Below are 20455 nucleotides of genomic sequence, written 5' to 3'. Positions count from 1 at the left end.
GGAGAGCCACTGGTTTCTCCAGAATCAGAACCAAAAATATAGCGATAATTATGTTTATGTTTTGTCAGCTGGGTGCAGAGAAAGAGACAAGGAGAGTTGCTCCCTGAAGCTCATGCTTATAAATTGTGTCAATGAAATTTTTAGTCTACCTTTGGAGTATTCCCATTTGTGTCTCTCACAAAAACAACCACCACCACGTATTGGACGCCTGAAAAGACATGTATTGCGGTGTGGCTTTCATAGACACTGGCAAGACAAATCAGTAAAGGATTCTGTGCAGACAAAGAACATGCAAAGATGGACTATTCAGAGATGGCCCTGCCAGCTGTCCTGCTGATCCCTCTGTCATGTGCATGTCTGCTAGTGCTTTCGTATCTCACCATCTCCTGCCCTTACCAGGTAAGCAACTGTGATGGCATCTGGAGCATGGGGATTATGAGCATGAACATAATTATGTTCATATTGAGAACCAGTGTGGTGCAGTGGTTTGATGGTCAGACTAGGAAATGGGAGATGAGGAGTCCGATCTTAGCCACGAAGCTCACTAGGTGACTTGGGGCCAGTCACTGCCTCTCAGCCTAACCTACCTCACAGGGTTGTTGGGAGGATTAAGTGGGGAAGGGTAAAATAACGCACTGCACCTTGGCCATCTTGGAGGAAAAGGTAGGATATTAAATACTTTCACATTGCTAGGTTGGTGGGAGCTGGGACAGAGCAATGGGAGCTCAGCCCGTCGTGGGGATTTGAACCACCGACCCTCCGATCAGCAAGCCCAAGAGGCTCAGTGGTTTAGACCACATTGCCACCCGCGTCCCAAATATTAAATACATACATACATACACACATACATCCATCCATCCATCCATACAAAGAGCTAAGCTGGAGAAGGCCAAAGGTCTGTCTAGCACAGAATGTTTTCTCACAGTGGCTAACCAGATTTCCAGAGGAAGTCCACAAGCAAGACCTGAGCACAACTACACTCTTCCCTCTTGCAGTTTCCAACAACAATCTGCCAATCTCCCATTCCCACCACCCTTCTGAGTAATACCCCTCCCCACCTTCTCACTATATAGAAGGATCTGGCAACTTCTGTTTCAGTGTATCTGAAGAAGTGTGCTTGCACACGAAAGCTCATACCAAGAACTAACTTAGTTGGTCTTAAAGGTGCTACTGGAAGGATTTTTTTTATTTCCAACAACCGGTATTCAAAGGCACAATGTCTCTGACAGCCAACACGGCTCTTACCATTGATAGCCTTAATCTCCATGAATTTGTCTTTTAAAGCCATCCCTGTTGGTGGCCCTCACTGCCTCCTGTGGGAGCGAATTCCATCGCTTAACTATGCACGGTGTGAAAAGGCAACTGTTAGGTGGATTTGTGGCTGACTGACCAACCCCAAAGAGTGCTCATCATGTGAAATGTAGATAAATAGGCAGTCAGAGGCAAAAACTGGCAAAAACTGACTTCAGCACCCACTTGCAGTGGGCAGAGAAGGTGATGGATATATAGATATTTGTAAATAATGATGGGAGGGGCCAAGGAAGAATGGGATACTGAAAGCAGGGATATCATACATGAGTCAATCAACTGAAAAAAAAAGCTTTCATCAGTAGGGGATGAATATAGCCAATGAAAGTAGGATCATACAACCCTAGCAGTGATTCAATTGCTTTCATGAAGCAAAAATGTTTGTAATGCCTTAAGCATCTTTGGCTTCAACTCAGAAGAAAAGACTTATCAGTAGGTAAGAGGGGAGGAGAGATAAACGGTAAGGGGGTGAGCCAAAAGTCTTGCTCTGAAAAGTGAAATCCTTTCTTAGTTTCTAGACATTGGTGGAAGGAATTCTTTACTTAATTTGATGGACAAGCACAACTGCAAGGTTGAAACAGACTGCCGACAAAATAAGTTCCAAGTGGCACTCATAAGGAGCCCAAACTGTGACAAATGACACGTTTAGATCAGATAAAGCTGTGTGCTCTTCTTAAGTGAAGAAATGACTTTCTGGGAAGTAGGCTTAATTCTCAGCTGAACAAATTCTGGCCAGGTTGGAATTCACCAAAAACTGGGAATGACAGTTGGCTACCTGGTTGGCTGCCTGCTTCATTTTGGCATGTTTTGGAAACATGTACAATGGATGTGTTCAGAAGATGCAGGATTGTGTCTGCTGCCCCTCACTTCCAGGCACACTGTCTCTGGGTGTACAGAACAGTTTGTATGTGTGTAGGCTCTCTTTCTGAAATTGGAGAGGGTGGCAGGATCCTAGGTTATAGAGCCTACCTACCTACAACTTATTTCTGTGCACATGGAACCAATTAATGCATGGTGTGGGGACAGGTGCATGTGCCCTATATGGTTTGGGCCTGTGGGAAAAGGACTAAAAGCACCTCTGGATCTCTGGGATTTGCATTTCTGCCACGTATGAAAGTTTGATATCTGAGGTAGTATGTGAAAAAAATAGATCTGGTTCTGATGTAAGGGGAAATCCATTGTGGAAAAACTCAGACTCATTTGCTCCCCTTTCCCTTTTGTGGACACTTGAAATGTTTGCTGTAGCATTTACAAGATGAATGAGGAGAAGAGAGCAAGAGTGCAGTCAAGAAAGTCAAATTGCTGACAGCTCTGAGTGAAGGTGAGTGGGTGGGCTTCAGGCTGAAGATGGCCCTAGTTAGGGATGGAAATTCTGGAAAACGTGATCTTAATCCACATGGATTCCCCCCCCCCCCCAATTCCATCTCACTTCTTGCTGTTCATGAGAAATGAATTGTTTGTTTGTTTTATTATTCATACAATTTATACGCCGCTTGACTGTGAGAAACTTCAAAGCAGTTAAAAAAAGATAAAACAGTAAAATCAAGAAAAAATCACAACCCTACTTTAAAACATACAAAAAATTAAATACTAAAACAGATTAAAATTACCTCAACTTTCTAAGCATCTGGGTGGGCTTGTCTAAATAGGAACATTTTTAGCAGGCACAGAAGAGTACAGTAAGGAGCCTGCTTGATCTCAGAAGGCAAGGAGTTTTACAGGTTATGCTAAAAAAATAAGCAATTATTGCAATATTACATGCATTATTATATACTTATTATATACTTATTATATGCATATACAGGTTTCATAATGTAACCAGCACATAAACAAAACATACAACAATGCAGATAGCTGTATAAAAATACGTATGTGTTAATATATTAAAAATATGCTTCAGAAATATAGTAGCACATGGGGATTGATGTGTATACCATATGTATTTTTGCATACAATTAGTAAGTTTTTAAAAACAAAAAACAGTTGACAATGTGCAGGAGGCTCAAACGTATGTGGGTGCTCAATGCTAGAGGTGGTCCAATGCAGGCAAAGATTGATCAGGTCAGCACCACTAAATTTCATATATCAGGCATGTCCAACTTCAAGTAGGCTGCGATCTACGATCCAGTATCAAAAACTGGCAGTGATTTACCACACTCTCCCACTGTCATTCTTCAACTTAAACATATTATATTTGACTGAGCTTATGATAAAAACAAAAACAAATGATAATCGCTTCCATAAATCAATATATTTTTATGTGAAACTGCGGGGCCACTCCATCACGGTGTGAAGGGTCCCTCTCAGATGGCCCAAACATCATGCTCAACTGAAGCCCAACACTGCAACCAGCTTCAGAACCACCCCGCCGACCACTCGCAGGACCCTTGGCGGCTCCCAGGGATGGGCGCACATGGCTGAAGCTTGTGCCCTTCTGGATCGCCGTATGCTTCCTACCGTTACTACCATAACTTAGATAAAACATAAGTGGTATATATATATATATATATATATATATATATATAGGGGGTGCTATCCTCTGAGGAGGAAAGAGGATGCATGCAAAAAAATATTGCCATAGTGCAATTGACCAAAATCCATCCCGCAATCAACCGTTCAATCGCGATTGATGCGTTGGACATGTCTGCCATATAAAAATCTGTTTAAAACAGATTCATCCCTCCTCCTGGTCCAGATGAGTTCTACAGACAGAGCTAGGGAAATAGGTTGAGAAGAAGGACTAAAAGGTGGAGAGATGGGAATAGCCACCAAAAGTCACTAGAGGTGTCACTGGCATCTTATGGTTGATTGGACCCCCTTGGAGTCAGATATTCGTACAGATTTAGCTACGAGCACGAGCACGTTTGTGAAGAGGGCTTCCCCGGCAGTGAACAGAGCTACCTTGCCGCTGATGCTGTGCTGCAAGAGGTTCATGCTTCTATGGTTCTCTTTACCCTTGTGGCAGGTAAGCAGCTAAAAGCCATAGGCTCCATTTCAGGTTGTTTCAGAGGCTCAGGTGATGCATCAACATCACGAAACCCTCTACACCCAGGGCACATTCCCCCTGAAGCACATTGCAGATGATACCATTTAGTCTTGTCAGAAACAATATGTTGAACACCCTTCTTAACTACTGCTAGCTCCCCGGCCCACAACTAACTTGACCTGGATTTAAAATATTTATCTTTTGTAGGCTTCTTTTTTTTTGCTCAGAGTTTTAGTTAATATTTTATGGACAACGTTTAGCTGGGAGATTTGATGCTAGCTCCTTTGATGGATACTCACTAGGCACTCACATTATGAGCACCACTGGAGCTTCTGTCTTCAGTTTGCTGCTGTAGGCTCTTTATTTTAAAAATGTTGCGGTCCAGATCCTCAGTTTGCTGACATGAAGCCATCATGATTCTACTGGAGAAGATGCAACTGTGCTTCTTTGTACCACTTTATGGGCTGGCACTTAAGCATAACCTAATATTATTCCAATCTCTAAATCCCTCTTGTTGTTCATTTCTACAACAACAAAAATGTAAATCTTCTCATGAGTTCAGCCGACATAATATTCTGCCTTGAGCTATTTGTTGCCTCTTGTGTTACTTTTATGGATTTTTTTTTAAAAAAAATCTTCAATCTTAATATTGCCATTTCACCTTCAAAAAATCAAAATTGCAGATTCCATTATTTAAAGCATATCCAAAAAGGGATTTGCACAAGGCTGTAAGATCATATGTGCACACAGCCTTTAGAGTTGAGATTTCAGTCAAAGTTTATAATTTTCTTAGGTTACATGCTGGTAGCTTGATAGTTTTATTGCCAGATTATCTTCACTTTTGCCTAATCAGGCATAATTGTGCACTGTTATTATAGAAGTTATTAAGATCATGTTTCACCTTATAGAAGTGCATATGCCTCTCTTCATGTGGTTAGCTTCTATAGTTTTTTTTTAAGCATGTGTTTTCCCCTTTAAATGTTTATATTAAAAAACTTGTAAGTGTTCCCTTTTCAGAAATATATTTTATCAGCTTTCCTTCAATATATATACTTCTCTCCCCCCCACAATGCAAGAGGCTTCTGTATCTTTGAACTAAATCTGAATTTAAAATGAATTGAGCTTAGTCCACTGTCTCCCAAGTGTTGGAAATGTCCTGTCTCCCCTTTTCTACAAGGAATTCCTTCTCATCCGATTTGATCTCATTTGACAGGTATCCAAATTTATTATTAAATCTGCTGGTGTACCATCAGTGTTTGACGAGAGCTATTTGCTATGAAATTGTTCCTTGGAGCAATGCTTCTCTCCACCCCCTTGACTCGGAATGCTATTCTGGTGAAACAGTCAGCAAAATGTAAAGAAGAATAGCATTGGCTGATGGAGCAGAGTCTCTCCTAAAGTCTCCCCACTTTTTAAAAACAGACCTTTCCAGTTTAAATAGTTTCAGTCCTGCAACTTCTTAAATATCAGCACTCTTATACAAACCTGTAAAGGCAAGGAAGTTTAAAAAGCCTAAAGGAGGGAGTATTTTCATTTACTTTTAAAATCCTGTCTCTGACCCCTGAGTAAACAGAGTGAGTCTTTTTCTTCTAGCTCTACAGCACTGCAAACCATCTTAATGCAAGAGGATGGTGGTCATATGAGAATGTGAGGACTTTGTATCCAGTGTTACTAAACACTGTGGGAGTTTTTAGCAGTCAAACCTAACCATGCATATTTGCTAGTTAGTATATGAAGGGGTTAAGGACCACAGAATTTAATTTCTGCAGTAGACTCAGCGGGATTATGCCCCCTCTTCTCCTGAGAGGATGTAAAGCTTGTTTCCTGTTCCTCTTTCTCTCTCTGTTTCCTGAAGTTCAGTAGTTTCAGTGCCCTGTTTTGTTTTTTTAAAGCAACAACACTTCAGCCAAAATAAGTGTTATATCCTTAATTATAGTTTATTATATGGGAAAAAGTTGTTCACCTTCTCTTTCTTCAATTGTTCAATAACATTTTAGCTCAAGTTCAGGATATTTATTTGACCTTTTGTATCTTCTATATATAATGACATTTGATTCATTAGCTTCTGTAAAGATGGCTGACCTTTTATCTAAAAAACAGTCCATTTTACTCTTCTGCTTCCTCCTCTTTTGTGCCATGGAGACAGTTACTCCCCTGGTTTTGATATTTTGTGGTGCTGGAGTTCTTCCTGAGGATGATGCAGTCTGGTGCTGAAACCTGTCCTTCCCATTTCTCAAATGTTTGCTTCATCGGTGAAAGAGGTTTCAATTTTTCTTCCTCTTTCGCAGGGCACTTTATAATTTATTTGGACTTTTTAATGGTCACATCCACATCACACATTGAAAGCACACTGAAAGCACATGGCTTCCCCCCCCCCCCGCCTCCCCTCAATCCTGGGATCTGTAGTTTACCCCTCAAAGAGCTATTGCTATTATATTTATTTATATCCTACCTTTTCCTCAGTATGGGACTCAAGGCAGTTTGCACAAATTAAAACAACACAGGTAAAATACAAAAATATAAACACATATAAAAGATAATAGTTTAAAGACCAATTAAACTCTAATAGAATCAAACCAACAGAAAACCAAATATATTAAAATACATATAGTAAAAAAAGAAAAGAAAGCACAACACTCTTAAAAGCCCTTTCCTTTTTTTAAAAAGTCAGTTCCTAAAGGCCTGTTGGAAAAAAAACAACCTTCACCTGCCGGCAGAAGAACAACAAGGAGGGAGCCAGTCTAGCTTCTCTAGGGAGGGAGTTCCAAAGTCTGGGAGCAGCCACCAAGAAGGCCCTCTCCTGCATCCCCACCAAACATGCCTGTGAGGCATGTGGGACTGACTGAAGGGCCTCTCTTGAAGATGTGAGAGCTCGGGCAAGTTCGTATGGGAGAATACACTCCTTCAGATAGCCTGGGCCTAAGCCGTATAGGGCTTTATAAATTATAGACAACGCTTTGATTTGTGCAAGGAAACAGACTAGTAGCCAGTGGAGTTATTGTCACAAGGGAGTCATATGCTCCCTATATAACCAGCACCAGCCAACAATTGGGCTGTACTTCTTTGGGCCATTTGAGGTTTCTGAGCACTTTTCAAAGGCAACCCTACACAGAGCATGCTACAGATATCCAGACAAGATGTGTGTCACTGTGTCCAAATCAGATTTCTAAAGGGATGGGTGCAACTGGAACACTAGCTTTAGCTGTCCAAATGCACTCTAGCCCACCCCAGAGATCTGGGTATTCATGCTCAGGGATGAGGCCAGGAACATGCCCAAACTGTGAATCTGTCTCATCCCCGGAAGTGTTACCCTGATCCAGCAGCAGCTGAATCTCTATTCCCTGTTCTGCTTTCTACTATTCTAGTGCATATGTACACACACTTTTCTTTTCTTTTTTTCTTTTTTCTTTTTAAGAAAGACAGTCCCAGAGGAAAAATAGAGGCAGTGATTTACTAGGAAATAAAGACTGCTGTAGCATTTTGATGTGGACCAGCTACCAATGTGATCCAAGTGTGGCTTTTTGGCCTCTTTCCTCAGTCTCCTCAGTCAATGCAAATGCTTGATTTATTAATTCAGTCCTTAATGCATTACATCAAACAAAGTTATCTAAATGTTTTGGCCAAAGCCTCTCTCTTTCCAGATTCTGCTTTAACCTAGCTGATACTGAGCAACACACAACCTATAATTCTTGTTACTTCATTCTCCTGGGAGTTCTATGAACTTCTTATCCATCTTTCCTTCCTAAAGCAAATGTTAACATAGCACAATCTCCTATTAAAAAGCATTGGAGATGTAAATAAGAGGGTGTTAGCAGGTGTGGGCTTAAATATTTCATTATCCTGTTCAGCGTGGGATTGTTCTTAAGAAGCTATGAAAAGCAAGGAATTGTGGAAGTGTATGCACAAGGGTGCCAACTTAAATAAAATAGGGGGCCAGGTAAGCATAATCAATCATGAGAGGGGGCGCGCACTCACACACGCGCACGCGCACACACACAAACACTATTTGAATGGCAATGCCCATCAACTTTGGAGGGGCTTGGCCCCCTCAAATATTTTTTGGGGGGCTGAAGGGACCTTAGCCCCTAGGAGTTGGCTCCTAGGCCTATACAGATGGAGGAACATTGAAAAGTCCTGCGAAGGGGTTGACAGTCTGAGCGATGACTTACCTACAAATCATTTGCAGGCCTGTCGGGTGAGGGAGGCACTTGTCATTAGGGATGCCCTTTCAGAATTTAGGGGGATAGGGCAGCAAAGAGGATAGTAGCTGGAGATGATATTGAGTGGCCCAATCTTAGGTACATTCATAGTCAATACACAAAATAATGACCTAATGTTGCTGTAAATAGAGGCTGTTGGAGCAGGTACATCAAAACAGGGAGACTCTCGTGCCTCAAATTAGTAAAGTGCTCAGAGATATAGGAGCTTAAGGATGGGAGAATCTGTCAATTTCAGTTTCAGTGTCTCACTTTGCCACTCTTCAGTTCTCCATGCTTTCACAACTGTTCATGTATTTTTTTCAAAAAAAATTAAAAATGTCCTCACAAGAATGTATCAATATATTACTGTGAATTTCTCCAAACAGGCACATGTGATTTTGCCTAATATACACATTTTAGCAAAGCAAATTCTCTTAATATAATGCATTTTTGTACGCTATTTTGCCTGATACAGTGGTACCTTGGTTGTTGAATGGCTTGGCTCCTGAGCGCCGCAAACCAGGAAGTAAGTGTTCCGGTTTGCGAACATTTTGTGGAAGCTGAACGTCCAACGCGGCTTCTGCTTGAGTGCAAGAAGCTCCTGCAGCCAATTGGAAGCTGTGCCTTGGTTTTCGAATGGTTCTGGCAGTCGAACGGACTCCTGGAACGGATTAAGTTCGAGAACCAGGCTACCGCTGTATATGCATTTTGATGTGTGCTTTATTCCAGTATTTGCATTTTGTACACATTACTTGGCTGGAGAACTGCCCTGCACAATTTGGAGAAGCACACATTTTGAAGGATAGCTTTGTTTTTTCTTTGTGAATCGTTTTGGAAAGTGTGGCTTAAGTAGTTTTTCCTTTAAATGCAAATTACACTGAATTCTGTGCCCATCCTTACTGCGGCTGAAGAATAGTCACACATGGGCCCTGACACATATGGGGAAGAAGGGTGATAGGCTTCCCTATCTTCCCTAAACTTTACAAAATTTCAATCCAGAATCTTACGCAGTGTAAACTTCTACCACATTGCCTCTTTCTCTCATTCCCCCCTCCCCCAACTAAAAAGGTGCCAATGTTGTGACCTTTCCTCATGGGGGAGTTGCTCCCCCCCTTGATCATTTCTGTGGCCTTTTTCTGAACCACTTCCAACTCTACAATATCTTTTTTGAAGTGGGGCAACCGGAAATGTACACAGTATTCCATAGGTGGCTGCTGGATCAAGCCTGTTCTCAAGCCAGTGGCTGACCAGATGACCACAAGAAGGATCTGAGCAAATCACCACTCCCCCCCCAACTCATATTCAGAACATAGCCATTCAGGTTAGTAGCCATTGGTAGCCTTATCCTCCACTAGAAAGGCAAAGGTACGGACATAACGCTAAACTGAAATCAGAAGTAAGTTTCAAATCTTATAATTATAATATAAAATTAAATTCCACCCATCTGACTGGGTTGCCCCAGTCACTCTGAGCAGCTCCCAATAAAAACAATAAAAACACAATACAACATCACACACTAAAAACTTCCCTGAAGTCTTTTAAAAATCACATAGCTGTTTATTTGTTTGACATGTGCTGGGAGGGTGTTCCACAGGGTGGGCATGAGTACCAGAAAAAGCCTCTGCCTGGTTCCCTGTAACCTTACTTATCTGAATGAAGGAACCACCAGAAAGAAGGCCCTTGAAGCTGGATCTCAATGTCTGGACTGAATGACCCTACCAGAGGGTGATGAAGGAGCATGCAAGCCAAAGGTTATAATGATAATAAACTGTAATGATACATCACAGTTTGTTGTGACATTCTAATGCAGTCACCGGGACAACTCACTTACAACATGGTCAATTTCTTTTAATAAATAACTAAATTGTTGAATGCGTATCCCTCCAAAGCATCAGACTGCATACCTTTCAGACGACACTCAAGTCTGTGCCCTGGAGAATGCAGGGTGTTTAATAAAATTAACAATCTCTGCATTTTTGGAAAGGCAGGACATAATATTTGGTTGGTGGAATACATTGCCCTCTGCTCCTTTGCCAGCTTCTCTTACACACACTGCTGAAAATGCGTCCGCATACAAAAGAGAGTCTAATTGACAGGTCCATGGAGGCCGGAGGTGTGATATAACCTGGAATGAGGGCTGTTCTCATAATGAGAGACAGCTGAAAGATTATGCATGTAACCTCTTATATAGACTCTCTGGCTCTTTTTCATAAGCCAGCAGATGGTAGCAGAGTCTGTAGATCTCAGGACAGGCAAATGTGCATTAAATACTGTAACTGCCCTCATTCATTTGCCATTCATCTTCACTTGTCAGTCTCTTTATAAAGTGCCTTCTGTAGTGCTGACCCTGAAATTGCATCATTTAATCTGTAATCGCATATTGCCAACATTCTCTCCATTTTATCGCTTACCGACTGCATTAATTCCGCTGCACTATGGACCACCGATAGCTCTAGGCAACTCTCTGAGGAAAAGAGATATTCATAAAAATGTAGAGATGCAGAAAGGGAAGAGGCTGACATGCCTGAGATAAAGGAAGGAATCTTAAAGGAAGGGGGGGGGGAGAGAAACTTAGAGGCATACAGGCCCCTGGTTTTCTTTTTTCCTTTCTCACCCTGACATGTTGTGCTTTGAATTCTAAATGGCTTATTAGGTTACTATTATTTATAAGAGCTGTCGGTGAGTGCTGCCTTGAAAAGATACAAGAAAGAGCCCCTCCACAGAGAAGCTTCCTATTGAAACACAAGTACCATACAAATGCATATTACTATATCTTGGTATGTGTGTGTGTGTGTGTGTGTGAGAGAGAGAGAGAGAGAGAGAGAGAGAGAGAGAGAGAGAGAATCTTTCCTGAGGATAGATTAGAGAGGTGAGTAAATAAATGAAGTGTTTGTCGAGCTAGATGCCATGACGGATCATGGGCCATTTGGCATATCACATTCATGAATCAGGCAGGGACCAGAGAAGAGTGTGGCTGGATGAGTGTGCTTATCAGCCTCAAAAAGGATTCTGTAGCGCTGGAAAAAGTTCAGAAACCAGAGACCAAAATGATCAAGGGGCTGGAGCAGCTTCTGTATAAGGAAAGGTTACCACATTAGGGTCTTTTTAGTTTTTTTATTAGAAAATGGTGAGGGAAGGGGGGGACATAATAATGCATGGTGTAGAGCAGGCATAGCAAACTCAGCCCTCCAGATGTTTTGGGACTACAACTCCCATCTTCCCTGGCCACTGGTCCTGTTAGCTAGGGATGATGGGAGTTGTAGTCCCAAAACATCTGGAGGGCTGAGTTTGCCTATGCCTGGTGTAGAGACAGCAGAGAAAGAGAGGGAGAGGGAAGGAGGGAGAGGGAGACAGAGACAGAAGTGTAGGTGGGTTTCCACGAGGCAAGACACAGTGATAACAGCAAGAACCTTTATTGAAGTAACAGAACTGGACAACAGGGGCAAAGCAACTGCTTATATACATTTCTGAAGGCCTGGGCCACTCCCACTCCCAACGTGATTAGCTGTCTAAACTTCCAAGCTGCGAATCATGACTCAAAGTTTAAGGGCCAACGGCAGAGGCCCAAATCCTGAAATGTTCTGTGACTGGATATCATGTATCAAATTAGAACACAGGAGCTCAGAATCCTTAATCCAGACTCAAGCTCAGGCAAACACAGACCACTGAATAAATAACAGACAAGACAGACAGACAGAGAGAAAGAGAAAGAGAAATATGCTTTTCTAATACTAGCTCTAATACTAGAACTTGGGAGCATCTAGTGAAGCTGAATGTTGAATGTTTTAAGACAGCCAAAAGGAAATACTTCTTCACAAAATAAGTGGCTTCCAGCTGTTTAGGATTTAAAATTATGGATAGATTAAGATTAAGGATTAGGATTAAAAAAGTTTAAGGAAATGGAAATTTGGTTTTTAAAAGGTAAAATTTTAATGTTATATTATATTAAGAGTTAATATTGGGATTAAAAAAAGAGGGAAAGAAATTGCTGGACAAACAATTTGAACTGGAATACAAAAGAGGGAGGTACGAGGAGGTCCAGAAAATAAGTAAATTTAAAAATGGAGACGAAAAGGTGATATTGTTTTTAATTGTTCTACTTTCTTTTTTGTCTTTTGTTCTTTTGTTCTTTTATTTTTTTCTTTTAGATTATGTATTCTATATTTTGAATTGTGTATTTCTTTTTTATGTTTTATGTTTAATCTTTTATTGAAACTTTAATAAATATCATTAAAAAAAAAAAAAAGGAAATACTTCTTCACACAGCACACAAAGTATGGATTTTGCTCCGACAAGATGTAGCAATGTCTACCAACTTGAATGCCCTTAAAAAAGGATTAGGAAAAAAATCATGAAGGCTAAGACTATCAGTGGCTACTAATTCTGTCTGGTGCTTTGCAGTCTTGGGCTTTTTCCCATTTCCTTCTCAATCTGCAAATCCCCGATAATGTGGCATAAAACCAGATGTGACATTGTACCGGTATAGCTGTTGGCAGGCTCTTCACTAAGCATTTGTGCCCCCCCCCCCCGGCCAGCAGTTATAAAGCCTGACTGTAAGGCTTTGCTAGAGTTGCCAAGGGGGGGGGGGGGAAATAGCAAAGCATTTCCCTCCAAAACTCCTTGAGTGGCTGAAGGTGACGTGGAGCTCAAAATAAGCAGGGCCCTTCCATTTTCATAGGTTTCTGGAAATGAGCTGTGTTGTGTGCATTGCTGAAATAAAATGTGCTTATCTGATATGTGGTAAAATGTAAGAATTGGGCTCTGGAGTCTGAAATCCTATTGGGAATGTTAATGTTGAACAATTTACATTTAACACCCTAAATTCAGCACCACCCATAACTGGGAATGTGCAGAGAATTAAAGTATTTTTTGAAGGCAAGCAAATTTGAAATTGCTTGAGAATTTCCTCCAAAATTTGTTTCCGTGCTAGCTGCTCATAGAGTCAGTTGAAGATACCTTGAAGTGAAATGAATGGATAAGTCCAAGTTCATCCTGAGCTACTTTTTGGTCCCTGATGAAGACGCCAGAATCTTTGGCTCAGGGTATGTGCATTTATGTTAGAGAGCTAAAGAGAGATTTCTGTGGCCACTGAAATGATGTGGAAAGTACTTCCCTTGTTTCCCTATATGTGGTAAACTATATTTTAAAAGATTCAGTCTTGTGAAAGGGCTGTGAGTATATCCTTAGACTCTAGATGGTAGTATGCAACCACAGTGTATCCCTATAATGGCCAATGTCCCTTCAAATATACGTAATGGGTAATGCACAGCGGCAAAATGAAGTCAGCAAGAAATTTATTTTTTAAAACTGAAAACGAAAAGGGCTATAGATTTTTTTCAGATCCCATGTTTACATTATTTTATTTTATATCATGGGCTATGTGTACTAATAATATTTAATAGAATAGGATCACTCCAGGAGGATTTTTGTAGAATTACTCACAAAAATGAAACAACGGACTCCAGTGGCACTTTAAAGGCTAAATGTTTATGGTGGTATGAACAGTTGCATCAGGAAATAGACAGTGATGGTGCTGGAGCTATATAGAAAGAAACAAGAGGCTGAAAGAAAAGGGAGGTGAACTCTATTTTATAAGGGGGAAAGTAATACTGCAATCCCATGTATATCTTTCACAGGCACATGTATATAGAATTTCAGCCTATATACACTTTACCTGTGAGTAAGTCCCATTGAATTCAATTAGACTTTCGTATACTTGGAGCCAACATGCTCTGTTTTTAGGCACCAGACTAAAACACTTCTGTCCACCCAGCTTTTGATAGTTAATTTGGAGGGTAATTACCATATTTTTCGCCCTATAGGATGCACCGGCCCATAGGACGCACCTAGTTTTTTTCTGGGGGGGAGGGGAAATAAAGGGGAAAAAAATTATTTTCCCCCCAGGCGCGGGGCTGGGGCGGGGGAAGCCCGAGCTTCCCCCGACCCCAGCCCCCAGAACTGGCAGCTCTCCGCAAGCCGTGGGAGCCCAGTGCCGGGCTCCCATGGCTTGCAGAGAGCTGCGCTAAGCTCGAAGCCTGGGCGTGCTGAGCTCAGCGCGCCCAGGCTTCAGCATGCAGGCAACTCTCCGCAAGCTGTGGGAGCCCAGCACCGGGCTCCCATGGCTTGCGGAGAGCTGCGCGAAGCCTGGAGAGCAAGAGGGGTCGGTGCGCACCGACCCCTCTCGCTCTCCAGGCTTCAGCAAAAGCCTGCATTCGCCCCATAGGACGCACACACATTTCCCCTTCATTTTTGGAGGGGAAAAAGTGTGTCCTATAGGGCGAAAAATACGGTAGATATGTCCCCTGCCCTCAGTTTGTCATCTTGTAGCAGAATGGGTAAGTAGGATTTGTCCTTTTTATAAATATTGATGGATGAGCATTTTAGGTACTTTGTTTCCCTGATTATGTTTGTGCGATTTCAATGCCTTCTGTGTACTAATTTGAAAGCCTCATTGGGACCCGTTTTGTGAGAAAAGTGATGAATAAATAAAACAATAAATATCAGTAATATAATAATATTTCTGAGAAGACATGCATAGGATTACATTGTCAATCTCATGTGAGTTCAAAGGAACTTGCCTTAGAGTGAAGAGTCTTAAATGTGGTTCTCTGAGCTAGTCAGCAAGCTGTTACCTGGCCTTGAGAAGCTCAAAATGGATTGGGTGAGAGCAGAACTTCCTCAAAACAATCTTTGGTTGCAATTCTGTGTTGCACCACATGGTTTTATAGATGTTGACTGCATTACGAATTCGGAGCCATCATTATTTTAAGAACATAAGAAGAAGTTGTTTGTCAACAGGTAGCACCTTGACAGCAGCGTGAGTGGGCACAAAGGTCACCTGATCACAGTTTTCCCCATTATTGTGAGAAGTGTTGTATTTCTGTTTAATTATAGCAATTGGGAGAGATCCAGCTGTGACAGCCTGCATGCACAACAGGAATCCATTTGCAAACCAGATCTCCTGTTTCTTATCTCCACTCCTCCAGCACCCCACACACTCCCAAAATCTACTCTGGAGAGTTCCCCAACCCCCCAGAGGTTGCCACTGGGGGAAGGAGAGTAAGACAAAACCCCTTATGTGATTGGACATCTGCTTGTGCTATGTTGGATCTTATTTTTAAAATTCTACATACATATTGGCATAAAAGTTGTGGAAATATTTCCCTTCCTTGCCCTCGCATTTGGCAATGCACACTAGTGGTAGATACGCCTTGTGTTGTCACTAATTTAGGTTTGCTACTTGCAAAGAAGAGGGACCTTGGCTACATGGTCAAGCCCATGCTATGCATATCGAAGGTCCCAGATTCAAGCTCTGATATCTCAGGCTATAGGATCTCATGTGACAGGTCTCAAAAAGTCCTGGATGGTTGTTTCTAGTTGATATAATAGTGGGCTAGATGGTCCAGTGAGCTAATTCAATAAAATAAGGTTGCTTCCTACTTCATGTGGGGAACAAAATACCTTTTGGACTCAATTAAATATCAGTTTCCACTTGAATATCACCATAGAATAATTTTAAAACCTCATCCTGTGTAGGAAGAAGTGTGCTTGTAAAAATCTCCCTTTAGATTTTTGAAATCTTGATAAAATATATCCAACCGATAACAAAGCAGGCCATTGTGTCTTATTTGTGCTCCCACCCCAAAAAAACTGTGCAGTGTTGAATTCTTTAGGTGACTGTTTTTCAGCTTAACTGTAGTAAATGTGAACGCTATGGATCAATACTACAAATGTGTGATTAGTGTTCAGTGGGTACCAAACGTTAGAGTATGAATTCTATCTGAGTCAATGCTGCTGAAGGAAGGAAAACCAGAAAATAAATGGACTGAACTAATGAAAGCAGATAATTGTTGCAAAGCCCAACATAAATATTTCCAGCAACTCTTATGAAACAATAAAGTAACTCTAGCAAGTCTTCTTCCACTCATCTATCTCTGTAGATGTTTCCATATCAAATACATTGTGTGGGTTTAAGCCATCAGGCAGTGCTGATATAAAACCACAGTTCACTTTGATAGAGCTTACACACATCAATTCCTGTTTTGAAGGGGGGGGGGAGAACTTGCTGGATTTCAGGCCATTGTATTTTGTTATTTGATGAGTGTATCTTATAGACCAGTGGTTCCCAGTTAGCTAAGTACTGTGGACCCCCTATTTTTCAAAAGCCAAACCATGGGCCCTCTACTTTTGCAAATGTTGATACCTCTGTGGTAGTTTTGGTTATGTGACACTGGTGCCACAGATCCCCTGAGTGGGCTATGGACCACGGACCACCAATTGGGATCCATAGTTTTAGACCATTACAGACAAACAGTGCTCAGAACTTACATACAAAGTCATTTTAAAAATAATAATAATAATAGCTTGGGATTGGGACATTGGGAAGTATTCAACTAACTTTTTGTGCTAGCACAAGGGAATTTCCCCCTCTGCTCCCTGGCACCCACAAATCTGCTCCAGAGGGTTGAGGGTTAACATAGAAGAGATGCACAGAGGGAGGAGAAGGACATCCTGTCATGGAAGGAAAAATCATTGTTCACTTTAGAACTACACTGAATGTTCATTTTAGAACTACGCTGAATATGATCCATTGTGTTTTGTTATTTGATAGGTCTATAATGAAGGACAAAGAGCTATCAAAAGTCTACACTGCCATCTGAAAATTCATGGAAGCAACTTTTACCACAGAAGGAATTCAATATGGGATTAAAGATACAGAGTCATAAAGAAGCTTTCCTTCTCAACACACTTCTACTGTGCCTTCTCTAAGGTGCTTTGATGTGGCTGTCATCCATCCATTTTTACATGGTACGTAGGATAGATCAGTGCTTTAAATGAACAAGCAATCACAAAAGTTGTGTTCCTCCTGCACATAGCACAAAAAAATGGATCACAGGTACATCCTTTAACTGAAACTCAGCGGAATGTTGTTTGCCCTTTGAAAGAGAAATTGCTTCATGTCACTTTCATCAAAACCAAAGCTATGGAGATCATTACATCTTTCTCTTCCTGGTTCTGAAGATCTGTTAGATGGATTGCAGGAGAACGAGTCTGTGAATAGCAAAGTTCATCCGGTTGCATTTCGCAACATATGAGAAGCACAGTGGAAGGCTAGGAAATACGAAAAAGGAAGCATAATTGCATCCTCACTGTTGCTCTACAACCATAATAATAATAATAATAATAATAATAATAATAATAATAATAAAATTCCTTCCTGTAGCACCTTAAAGACCAACTAAGTTAGTTCTTGGTATAAGCTTTCGTGTGCATGCACACTTCTTCAGATACACTCCAGTGTATCTGAAGAAGTGTGCATGCACACGAAAGCTTATACCAAGAACTAACTTAGTTGGTCTTTAAGGTGCTACAGGAAGGAATTTTTTTATTTCGACTATGGCAGACCAACACGGCTACCCATCTGTAATAATAATAATAATAATAATAATAATAATGACATCTATGTACACAACACTTTACAAAGAACAGGATTGCCAATTTCAAATTCAATGTCATTCCTATGTTTCCTTGTTTTCCTTCTCCTGCTGCCTCTGGAATTGCTGCTTCCTTGTTACCCTTGTCCATTATTCACCAACCTGGTGCACTTTGTATGACAGGTCTCTACTGGCAAGGGGTTTACAGTCTGAAATAAATATCGGGAAACAATAAGGTAATACAGACTAGGACAGACAATAAGGCAGGCATCCCCAAACCCGCCCCTCCAGATGTTTTGGGACTACAACTCCCATCATCCCTGACCACTGGTTCTGCTAGCTAGGGATGATAGGAGTTGTAGTCCCAAAACATCTGGAGGGCTGAGTTTGGGGATGCCTGCAATAAGGTATACAGACTAGGACTTTGCCAACCTGGTGCCCTCCATATGTTTTGGACTATAACTCCCACCAGTCCTAACCAGTGCTATGTGTGGCTGATAGGAGTTGTAGTCCAAAACATCTGGAGGGCAGCTGGTTGTCCAGTGCTAGTCTAGGGAGATGGGGGGTACAATAATTCCAGAGACAAAAGGAAGCAGGGAGGCTATAAATAGGGATGAGATTCTGTTTGAAATTTGGAAGCACAAGGCTTTATATGAGTTCATAAGGAGGATTTCTTTTTAGAAAGGCGTATATTATAACTATCAATTGTCTTGGCAACTACACAGTTATTGAAATAACCAAATCCTTTCCCCTAGTGTCATCCCTATTTTGAGCACTCGCTTTGGTTAGAATATCCTTTCAAACTCTGAATCATAGTGCTGTGTTTGCTGAATATCACATTGTAAATATCACGAAAACAGTGTGGCGAGGGCTCCACGCTGCTATTATTATCTTGGCAGTCCTGCGAGGAGCTAAGCATACTTTGCTGCATTTCTTCTTTGAGCCCCGGGGGTGGGGGGAAGGAACGCAAAGTGTTCTGTATGTTTTTTCAGCTCTTGCAGAAGAGTTGCTGCAGATGTGAGCAGGGCAAAACTTCCTGTTGTGGTTATCAGGTATCAGAAAATCCCTCATTATCCCCGCTTGGCATTTGCTCTGTTCTAAAAACTAGCCCACAAGTTGAAAACTTGCTGCCTAAGCAATTAAAGGCAAATGTAATGGGGGCAATGTCTGAGCTCAGTCCGAGCCTTTCATCACCTAATAGCTTCCGCAGGGTGCTTAATTAGTTTCTGAGCATTAGACCAGCAGCAATCCTTAACTTCTGCCCTTCCGAGTCACAACTTAACTCTCCCACCCAACACACACAGAGAACCACCCTCAGACTACTTCTCTGACTACTTATCAGTCATTTTGGGTGCAGGAATTACAGTAGAGTGCTCATGTATGCAACACATAATACTTTAATACTCCTATGAAGAAGTACTTTTTCTGTCTCAAATCTTCAGCCTCATTGGATGTCCATGAGTTCTAGAATTAATAATAATAATAATAATAATAATAATAATAATAATAATAATTTTTATTTATACCCCGCCCTCCCCAGCCAAGGCCGGGTTCAGGGTTGCTAACAAGCAATAATAAAAATAAGTTGAATGAATACAACTTAAAAACAAAATTAAAATATTATGAGAGAGGCAGAAAAAAACAATTCTCCCTATCCACTTTCTCTATGCCTTGTATAATTTTATAAATTTCTGTCATGTCACTTTTTATGTGCCTTTTCTCTAAATTAAAAAGTCATGAACGCTGCAACTGTTCTTCCTAGAGGAGCGGCTTTATCCCCTTGGTCATTTTAATCTCCCTTTTCTGAATAGGTACTGCCATGTTTGTGTTAGGATATTTCCGTTCCACCTTAAAAGGGAGCAGGCTTTGTGAGTCAGAGTCTGCGCATTTCCTGTTCACAGGAAGTTTATGTTTTCTATTGCTTTCGTTTCTCTCTCTGTGTCGTAGACACTGAAGCAGGCAGTCATGTTTTTCTTTGTTCTGATCAACGCTGAATAAAACTTGTAAATAATGCTCTCCTGAGTGCGACTTTGGCTGTGCATTATCTGCTAACAGAGTGTGCATCGGCTCTAGAATGTGGTAGGCTATTTCTGGAGCTCATGTCGCTAATTGCTGATACTGCGTGCCTACGGGAGATCGATGGATCGTCCGGCAGCTGGCTTGGGGCCATGATGGACTTTGTCTCCCTGGCAGTATCCCAACAACAGTTTGGCAGTACACACTTCTTTCAGTGTCCTAATAGCAAGCTATTTTTTTCTTCAAACCTTTAGGAAAGTACATCATAAAAGATTGACTTCAGTGGGTAATGAATCTTCATTGCCCCTGGTTCCATAAAGTCCGAGTCCAATCTGCCAAGTTAGTGGGGGAAATCCTCAATGTCGTCAGGTCCCCAATGCAAAATCCTTAGGTTCTTTAGAGCCAAGCATATGGCTGGTGTTATTCTTCTCTGGAAAATTAACAGCGCTAATTAAGTGCTACTTTCTTAGCTTACATTAAAAGTAACGGGGGTGGGGGGAGGTGGAAGAGGC

General features: G+C 41.3%; 1 long non-coding RNA gene across 4 annotated transcripts in view; it reads left to right on the top strand.

Annotated features, from left to right (window-relative positions):
* The window catches only part of LOC308474465, a 64202-nt gene that overhangs the window by 19387 nt on the left and 24360 nt on the right, over positions 1–20455 (top strand). For 3 of the 4 annotated variants that reach the window (XR_013984744.1, XR_013984745.1, XR_013984746.1), the window contains exons 3-4: positions 2554–2629; positions 17105–17301. This is a non-coding gene — a long non-coding RNA (uncharacterized lncRNA). Of the gene's footprint in view, positions 1–68; positions 400–2553; positions 2630–17104; positions 17302–20455 lie in introns of all 4 variants that reach the window. The other variant, XR_013984747.1, reaches the window with a different exon arrangement.

Source organism: Podarcis pityusensis (genome assembly GCF_964106645.2).
Source record: "Podarcis pityusensis genome assembly, chromosome: 3".
Taxonomy (NCBI): domain Eukaryota; kingdom Metazoa; phylum Chordata; class Lepidosauria; order Squamata; family Lacertidae; genus Podarcis; species Podarcis pityusensis.
This window is presented reverse-complemented; position numbering and strand designations above follow the sequence as displayed.